The following is a 10,059-nucleotide window of genomic DNA, read 5'->3' as shown; positions in this document are numbered from 1 at the left end:
AGTCTATCTGCTTATATTTCTGTCTGTCGTTCAGTCCCGGTCTTGTGGCGGCTGCCCTAGGCAGGGTGTGTGTGTCAGTCTAAACGTCAGTCTGAGTGTCTCTATTTATTCACTTTTGTCTGCCAGTGATCTGTTTGTGCTTGTACGTAATATCATTATTGATGTTGATTATGACTGTCCTCTTAGATTTCTCAAGTCCCTCTGAGCGCCATGAACTGATACTGTGCATTCGGCAAAATGTTAACTTTCAACTTCTTTAGCCTCCAACTTTCTCTCCATGTTAAACCCCCCCCCCCCCTCACTCCCTCTCGAGCGTCATCAAATGTGCGTACGGCAAAATGTTAACTTTCAACTTCTTTAGCCTTTATAACCTCTAATTTTCTCTCCATGTTGATCCCCCTCCCCCCTCCCCCCTCCCTCCCTTTCTACCCCTGTAACCTTTCATCCTCTCCTCCATCATTTCCGTGTCCCACCACTAACATAAACACGACTGCCAACAGCCGTTGCCATCAGCAGTGCGAAGCGGCCTAAGAAAACGAACACAAGCCGCAAGGAGAATTGAGAGCGTTCGTTTGTCAGTGGCTCGGTGGGTTGTGGCAGAGACTATAGTGTGCACGTCACGTCAGTGCGGTGGTGTTTCACAGTGCAGTAACAACTACACCAAACCAGTCTCTCATTATTTTCGTAGAATGTTTGCTATTTTTCCGGCTTTTGTTCAGCTTCAAAGTACATACAGCTGTTCTGTCATTGACACATTGTGTGTATTTCCATCTTTTTATTTTTATTTTTTTTTAACTATTTATAGATTCCGAGGGCGAGCCACTGAGATGATACTGGCCACACCAGTCTCTCATTATTTTCGCTATGGTTCTTCCGGTTCTGTTTCAGTTTGGCGGTACACAGTGCTGCTCATTGATGAATGAATTCACACATTGTGCACTTTCATCTTTGTAGCGTAGACTAATGAAAGGTTACGTGTGCCACTGAACCGGATGATATTTGACTCCTGACCGATCAGTGGCTCAGTGACTGGACTCTTGACAGCTTTTACAGTCAGTGTTTTGTGTGTGTTAAAGGTGCATTCTTTCTCGTTAACAACCAAGTTCCCCACCTCCGATCTGCGCAGGTAGGCCTACGTGTTTACATGGGATAAGAGCATCCTTCCACTTTCGACTCACACACACACACACACACACACACATAGACACACACACACACACAGATACACACACACAGACACACACACACAGACACACAGACACACACACAGACACACACATACACACAGACACACACACAGACACACACATACACATACACCCAGACACACACACACAGACACACAGACACACACACAGACACACACATACACACACACACACGCACACACACATACACACACACACACTGACACACCATCATTCACAATAACACACGACATACCTTGCATGACAAACAGACAATTAGTGTCACAACCAGAGTGTGGAACATTTATTACACCTCAACCAGACGGTCCCCTTTCTTTGATGCACTTGTTCACAAGCCGTTTTTCATGTCAGTCGGCTGTTTCATTTGCCCCCCCCCCCATGTGTGTGTGTGTGTGTGTGTGTGTGTGTGTGTGTGTGTGTGTTTGTGTGTGTGTGTGTGTGTTTGTTTGCTTGTGTGTGTGTGTGTGTGTGTGTGTGTATGTGTGTGTGTGTGTGTGTGTGTGTGTGAGCGTGAGTGTGTGTGTGTGTGTGTGTGTCTTCCTGAAACTGCCAGAGCTATTGCTTGCTACAAGCTGACTTAGTGAATACACTGTATGTGTTCGTGTGTATGGTTTGCAACTCTGTTTGAAGCTTTAATCAATAGGGGAGCAGAATATAAATTTGCCGACGTTCAGTGGAAGTTGTTTTCGGGTTTCCATAGCTTGAAATTCAGACGCCACTGTTTTACAACCGCATTGTGCGCGAAATACATCCGTGAAATTCAGTTTGTCACTGGTCTGAGGAAACATTGTGAAACACTCGAGAGCTCTCTTAGTTCAGAACAAGTCAAGTACACACACACACACAGAGCCGCGTTTTGATGTGTGAAGACACACGCAGCTTCATGACATTTTTAGTGTGGCGTTATGACATTTTTACCGGATGAAGCAGGAACAGAACCTTTGTAGCATCCTGCGACAGTGTGATGTTATTTTATGTGGCATGTGAACGATAGTCAAACAGTACATCCAGCACAGAGTACTGACTATATAATTATATGTTATTGCCCAGTGGAACGAGTAATCAGTTTTCCCTATTGTTGCGGTAACAAAATGAAAAAGGCTCGCACTAATTCACAGTCAAACACAGACAAGCATTCGGTACAGTATATCGCGGTTACAAAACGGTGACATCTGAATTTCCTTGGCAACCCGGCGAAAACAAGGCATACAACTTAGAAGAAACAAGTGGTTTGCAAGGATTTGGACATATCAGTTTACAAAACTGACCTACTAAACGACAACAGCAGAAGTCTTTGTTGCAGTCTGAAGTCATTTCACGTGGTGTATATCTACATCTCTCGATATTGAGTTGCACCACGCAGTACTTCCATGTCAGTATAATTTCTGGTACGTTATGAAAGTTACAAAACATGCACCGACATCTAAATTTCCTGGCAAACCGACAAACAAAACGAGGATGCCTTGCAAACTCATCATAGTTTAATCTCCCCTTCCGAGCACAGCCTGCTACAAACAGATTTACAAAAAAGTACAAACGACAACATGCAGAGCTTTCTTTGTATCCCAGTATAATGTCGTAAGTTAGTTTTTAACGTAGCATGTAGGCTATACTGAGTACCATCAAACAGTAAAATCGGTTATGTTATAGGTTCACTGGTTACGGTTATAAAACAGTGACATCTGTAGTCTTATTTCTTGCGAAACACCGTCTGGGAAAAACTTCATGAGAAATCATCGCAAACTTGTTTAACCAATTTCAACGTCTGACCTAACCTTTGGACATGCATTACAGAACTGAAAACACAGCTTACACTTCCTGGCCAAAGATTTGAAAAAAGAAAACACAGGTAAGGTGCGTGGCTTGCATAACTTCCTTAGTCAGTTACACTCAGTGGTTATTTACCATGCGCTATACAATATACAATATATAATAATACTGACTGTATCTTCACAGTTGTATTCAAGAAAAAGAAAAAAAAAAAACAGCGCGAGAAGCGGAAGTGAGCCAGAAGACACGCATACAACATAGGAAAACCTTTCCCGAATAATAGCCTGAACAACAATTATTTTGCAGGGAGCGCCGAATTTAGGAGTAAACCCGACTGCTGTCTTCAGCTTTGTTCGTAATTTGCAACCAGTAGCAACTATTCTACGCCAGAGTGCGAGCACTTTTCTCTTTGACTTGACTGTTGCAGAGAGCACACAGTGGAATGTTTACGTGATTGTACCGCGAGAACTGAAGTTGGCGAGTGCACGTGTCTGACTAGACTGAGTGCTGGGCGGCTGCCATTTGGCTACACTGAGCAGAACTCGTGTGCGGCTTGATGTATCTGGAAAAATAGCGGATTCTCATTCAGTCGGGTCAGTTTGGAATGCCACAGACCCAACACCTGTGAACAAGGTTAGTACGGTGTTGCATGCTTTACTGCTAGTGTTGTGAAACAACTTTTTTGGTCACTTTTACGGTTAAGCTTGAACTTCATCGTTGTAAAATTCAAAGCTCACAATTCAGTGTCATTAGAGATTTGGATTTAATTTGGAGCTTTAAAAGAATGAGCACCCATTTTTCTCAAGTTTAATCCCCCATGGCACTTTTAACCGCCTTGAGAAGGTAAGTCGTTACAAGTAGTTCCAATAAGTAGGGCTTCCTGAGAGTCTACAGTCTCTGGTACTTCTTACTGCATTGCCTTAACCTGTTTCAGTTGCTGAAATTGGTTCGGCACAACTCTCACTGTTTATATTGGCGTGTGTCAGTTTTAGCTTGCTTTTACCCGTGATGCTTTGGTCTCCTTACTTGAGTACAATCCGGCTGTTCTCTGTGGAAATGTCTTTATTAGCCTTTGAGTCTGGCACTCTGTACTGACTTTTGTACAACATGACACAGTGTGTAAGGCTATTCATGCGCCGATGCACTACCACACGAACGCACGAACACACCGTCAACGCACCGAGCACGACTAACGCACCAACACTGACACGAGCGCACCGTCGCACGAACACACTATCGCACCGGCAACGCACACACGAACACTGCAGTTGTGCTGTGGTCACGTAACTATTTATTTATTTATTAAGGAGATTTCTATAGCGCATAACTAAAAGCACTATGCGCTTTACAATATCACTAAGTATAAGCACTCGCAAACATACTCTGATTAAATAGAACTTAGCTTAGCAAGACATACTAAGAACACTAAACATTTGAGTTCTTACAAAAATAGAGAATTAAATTAAATACTGGACAAGCGATTTAAATAATGGGCTATTTCAAATACAAAAGTTTAGTTAACTATAAAAGGCAGTGCATAAAACTCCATAATCCTAAGAGGGTCGAACAAATAAGAAACATAAGACTATTTTACTATAATTACTTCATAAAAAATAATAAACATGGAATACAAAGCTGTAATATTGTTCACAACAAATTTTAAAAGATTTTCATGCCATATTGCACAACACATTTTGACACACACCCAATCTCACACAAGCGCACATAACTACCTGGCATTTACGGAAATTGGGAAATAACACGTCAATATAAGCATTGCGCTAGGCAAAGCTTGCACTACGGAAAACAGATGAGTGCTAAGTGTGTGTGTGAGTCGCTGAGTACCAAATAGAAATACAGCCGTGAACCGCGAGGCAGAAAAAGAAAGGGGAACAACACACTCTGCAAAAACCAGGTACTCAGCAAGCCCTTCACCCCCACCACTGCGAACCCTCACCCGGCCCTTCCATGTTTCGAATATCTCTAGACTGATATCAGTAACGTGTCACATGACAACAGTGGTTACGCTGAAGCATTACATTGGTTAATTACTGAACGTCAACTGCTCCTGTTTCTGAACCATGTCTCAATAGTGCGGTGAACCGATCTCGAAATAGAGGCAGTGACACTGATAGCGCACGTGCTCAACTTAATCTGCCTATGTCTGTGCAGGTGTCACTGTATCTGGTGACAAATTTCAGTTGCCGCTGTATCCGCAAAGACCGAGTCAGTTTTCATCCTAGATTGTGGAAAAAGTTCCGATTTTCCCCCCCGAATGTTGATCGTAAAAACAGTTCCTTCCCGTGTACCAGCATACTAACCACCACAGATCTCCTCAAAATTGTAAATAGGGTATTCTTCTTCTTCTTCTGCGTTCATGGGCCAAAACTCCCACGTACACTCGTGTTTTTTGCACGAGTGGGGTTTTAGCCTACGTGGATGGCCGTTTTGACCCCGCCATTTTAGCCAGCCTTACGCCGCTTTCGGAGGAAGCATGCTTGGTGTTTTCGTGTTTTTATTTATAACCCACCGAACTCTGACATGGATTACAGGATCTTTTCCGTGCACACTTGGTCAGTCTTGTGCTTGCGTGTACACACGAAGGGGGATAAGCCACTAGCAGGTCTGCACATGTGTTGACCTGGGAGATCGGAAAAATCTCCACCCTTAACCCACCAGGCGATAGCGGCCGGGATTTGAAGTCACGATCTTCCGATCAAGAGGCCGATGTCTTGTCACGAAGCCACTGCGCCCGTCTACATAGGGTATGAGCAGAATGGGAATTGTTTGCTGAATGAATTTCGCAGATTAACGCAGATGTCGTTGATGAAATAAATTCGGCTTAATGGTCCCCAGTGATTGCGCTAGTATTTGTTCAAACCGGTACGCAAACTTGGATGATGCAAACAGTCCAGAAAAAAACGGTAGGCTGGTCATTGGAACCAGTAAGAGTCCAACTCAGAGTACTGTTTTTTGTTTGTTTTACCAGCGAAAAAAACCCGGTAGTTCTAAAAATCAACCGGTAGGTCATACCGGCAGCCAATTTTGTTCCGGTATTTTCTCGTTTCAACAACCGGTAAAATACCGGTTATTACCGGTTCACGCCAATACTGGGTCCCACTATGCTCAGAAAGAAGCCAGACTAGATTTTTGGTATCTGTCCCAGTCGCAGGCAGCTCTTACACCAAGCAAATGCATGGACGAGATGTATGCTGGCGACCAAGATGGTTTACACGGTTTCTTTTAACATACATGTAGCAAGCTGTGAGCATCTTTAACACAAAGAGAGTGTGCGCCAAATCGGGTAATGGAGGGTCTATAAATCCTGAACTGTTATGAGGGCCCCAAAGGGTTTAAAATCGTGATCGTGATTGGCGTTTTTTGACCTTTCTGTGACCGTGATTGCCGAAATTTCCATTTCTGTGATCGTGATGGGACTTTGCCCGTGATCCGTGATGACAAAAAAATCAAGTCTCGTGATCGTGATCGTCATTTGTTTTCGTGATCGTGATGGGCATTATTGCAAAGCATTTTATTTTCAACGTACATTTTTCACAGCTGTATCACTCTATGATCCTCTATTCGTCAAGGTTTTTGTGATCGTGAAAACAAAAATCAAGGTAACTGTGATCGTGAAAGCTAAAATTTCCCTTCCCGTGATCGTGATGATACCCCCCCTTTGGGGCCCTCTGTTATCTCCAGGCTCAGACGTCTCTCAGAGAGAACCAAAGATCTTCTACTGCTCTTTGGAGAAATCCTAAGGAATTCTACAGAAACCGCAATGTGTTTGCTGAGAGACTTCTTAGCGTGAAGATAACAGTTCTGGGTCTGTAGGCTGTAACACAGAAAACGATTCTGCTACAGAAAAATGAAAAAAATCGTTAAAGAATGACACTGAGCGAGAGAAGGAAGCAAAGCTGATAAGGAACCCTAACAGAAAACACGGTTTTCTCCAGAGCAGTAGAGAGAATTCCATGTGACTGTGTGTGTGTGTGTGTGTGTGTCACTGTGTGTGTGTGTGTGTGTGTGTGTGTCACTGTGTGTGTGTGTGTGTGTGTGTGACAGTGTGTGTGTGTCAGTGTACCACTATGTGTGCCGTGGCGTGTGTGCCGTGGCGTGTGTGTAAGTGTGAGAGAGTGTGTGTGTGTGTGTGTGTGTGTTAGTGCGTTCTTGTGTGTGTGTACGTGTGTTGGGGGGGGGGGGGGGTGCATGCTTGTGTGTGCGTGCGTGCATGCGTGAGTGCGTGCAAGCGGGTATGTTTAATGTGTGAATGGTGTAAGTGCCTCAAGTTCTGTGTGTTTGCTTGAGCGAGCGTGCGTGCTCCACAGAACAAGCCTTACGCGACGTACTATACTTGAACATTATCTGAAGAGATATTATGACAAAACGCTTGAGTCATTACATCAACACGGTTCAGGTAATGAGGAATGCAACTTCAACTTTTGAAGCCGGCAATGTTATGTACAGTATACCGATACATCTCTAGGTCTTGAATAATTGACGTAACATCTGCTGTGGCACCATTAGTTAGTTGCCGAGTAGGACTGAATTCTGCTTTACTTGACAGGTGCGCCGCCACTCTACTAAATTAGTTCTTACTGCTTTGCTACCTTGCGTGATTGTGTGTGTGTGTGTGTGTGTGTGTGTGTGTGTGTGTGTGTGAGTGCATATTTAATTTAAGGAAAGAAGAACCCACGACACACTCGCTTGCAATTAGGACAAAGAAAATGACTCGAAAAAACAAGAAATTTACTGGTTATTTTATTTCTAACTAAACTATCCAGCCACCATTAATCTTGTACTTGTGTTCGTATTCGGTACATTGTTGTAACATACATGAATCACATGGTTTATAATATCAATACTTACAATCATACAGTATCAATTTACACACAAACACACAAATTATCAATCAAAACCTGCGACATAAATACATCCACCCCAATTTAGACCCAAAAATCAGCTAACATGCACCTCAAACCACTCAAATAATCTGCGCATACTTAATAATATACAAAATCAAATGGCTAACAACCCTTAATTCCCAAAACGCCATAATCTCCCAATTTGTTCTGCAAAGAAAAATACAACCGCGACAATAACAATCCCATCTGATCCACGTGCACACGACTACAATTACCACAAAAACATAAATGATACCTTCCTAAACTGTTATCCTTCAAAGAAGAAAATTACAATACTACCAGCCAAACAACTACGCACACTGAAATCTTGTTGACCGAACAATTCAAAGAAAGAAAAAAAACCATTAGCAGACAACAAGTCTTAACTATAAAACAAGAAATTCCTCCGAGGTAGGAAAAACACCCCCGTCCTTAGCATTCTCACTGCCACCAACTGAGCAGGCACTGCTAACAAGTGTGGTTATTTCCCTTTGACCATTAATATGTCCCTCTATAAGTCCTTGTAGAATCTTAATCCACCAATAACTCCCTAACCGTGTGTTTGACTGGTCCCAATGTTTGTAAGGACCGTCTCAGGAATGTATAGAACCTGTTCACCAAGTTTGGTGACGATCGGTCCGTTCATTCTTGAGATCTATATGCGAACACAAACAAACAAACAAACAAACACATCGAGCGAAACCTATACACACCCCTATACCGGGGGTGTAACAAGAACAATATTCACCTTTGCGCCATCATGCGGGAACTATTCCTCGAAACGTAGCACACAATTGAAAATACTTGAAAAATACACATCTAGGCAATGGGCTTCTTACAATTAACAAAACAGTGATTCTTCTGTCAAGACCCAGAAACGTACTGATGTGACAGAGGCCGTTTCCCTTCATCGGCTTAATATGCAAATGAGGCTAAAAACCGAAAACCCTTCAAAACTAATACCTGGACACACTCAAGCAACGCTGCTTTCACAGGTTCGAAAACATCAGGGTAAAAAGATATCGGCAACATTACCCAATATTGACGGACTGTGTGATGATATCTTCTGCTATGGTCTGTTGAGACAGTGATATCAAAATCGAGACCAATAGCAGAAGATATCATCACACAGTCAGTCAATGTTAGATATATTGCTAATTCTCTGGACATGTTGTATTTACTGTAAAGAAATTACAAAAGTATTTGTCTCAGTTTTGGCTGTTCCATATCCCTCCCTCTGATTATTATTTCTTTTTGTTCACTCTTTTCTTGTACTTTTCAGTATTTCCAAATGTCTTTTCTTTCAAAAAGTATTTAGTCACTTGCTCAACTAAATTCTGGGATCATTACATTTTCATATATATTTGTTTGTTTTTAAATTTAGGTGTTTTTGTTTTTGAAGTGGGGAAGCAATAAAGAGGTCGTCGATATCAAAACTGATATCGACGGAAATGTCGTCGATATCACTTTTGCACTGAGCTCAGTTTTGCCCAATTGACCAATGGAAATCCACGTAACATATGAAATAGCAATACATGTACCGAAATATGTACACCCAAAACACGCCTGATTGTTGAAAACATGGCTTGCACGCATTATGACAAACAAAAACAGGGTTGCCTGTTCACAAACGCGGAAAAGGGCAACATCATATAGCCTCTCAGCACGTGCCAACAAAAAACTCTATTCTAGGTTTGTTCATAGACCAAATAGCCTGGACCGCCAACTCGTCACGTGACCCTTCGAGGTTACGACTCTCAACTTTCAGGGGCGCGTCGCGTCCGGTTTGAAAGACCAGCGATTCGAAGACAGTGAAAAGAAAGCACGCTCCAGTTATTTGTGACAATGGGAGGTGACAATGAACTGGATTTTCCAAAACCCCAAACTAAACTAAACAAAACTCATCGAAAAAACATGTTCCATATGCACTTTTGCTGAGTTTATTTTAGCATTTTCAGAACTTACCTCGGCAACTTCGTCCATGTTTACAATCGACACCGGATATCACGTCCCCCTGATTTCTGAAAGGCTTGTAAGCGTAGGTTCCTAAATGCGAGAGGCCGCTACCTCGTAACGGGAGAGAGAAAGAGCGGAGTGAGAGCTAGTTGGCGGTCCAGGATAAATGGTCTATGGTTTGTTGAAAACAGGTGAGCGTTTACTCAGGCCTTGAGACCTCC

At 42.7% G+C, this 10,059-nt stretch overlaps 1 protein-coding gene across 1 annotated transcript in view; it reads left to right on the top strand.

Annotated features, from left to right (window-relative positions):
- Positions 1 to 569: 569 nt before the first annotated feature.
- The window catches only part of LOC138981777 (ferric-chelate reductase 1-like), a 37,414-nt gene continuing 27,924 nt past the window's right edge, over positions 570 to 10,059 (top strand). The window contains exons 1-3 of the mRNA XM_070354853.1: positions 570 to 586; positions 1,077 to 1,126; positions 3,406 to 3,611. The gene's annotated coding sequence lies outside the window, so the exon portion shown is untranslated. The remainder of the gene's footprint in view (positions 587 to 1,076; positions 1,127 to 3,405; positions 3,612 to 10,059) is intronic.

This window comes from Littorina saxatilis, linkage group LG12 (genome assembly GCF_037325665.1).
Source record: "Littorina saxatilis isolate snail1 linkage group LG12, US_GU_Lsax_2.0, whole genome shotgun sequence".
NCBI classification, from domain to species: domain Eukaryota; kingdom Metazoa; phylum Mollusca; class Gastropoda; order Littorinimorpha; family Littorinidae; genus Littorina; species Littorina saxatilis.
Note: the sequence above shows the minus strand (reverse complement) of the source record. Positions and strands in the feature narration are given on the sequence as shown.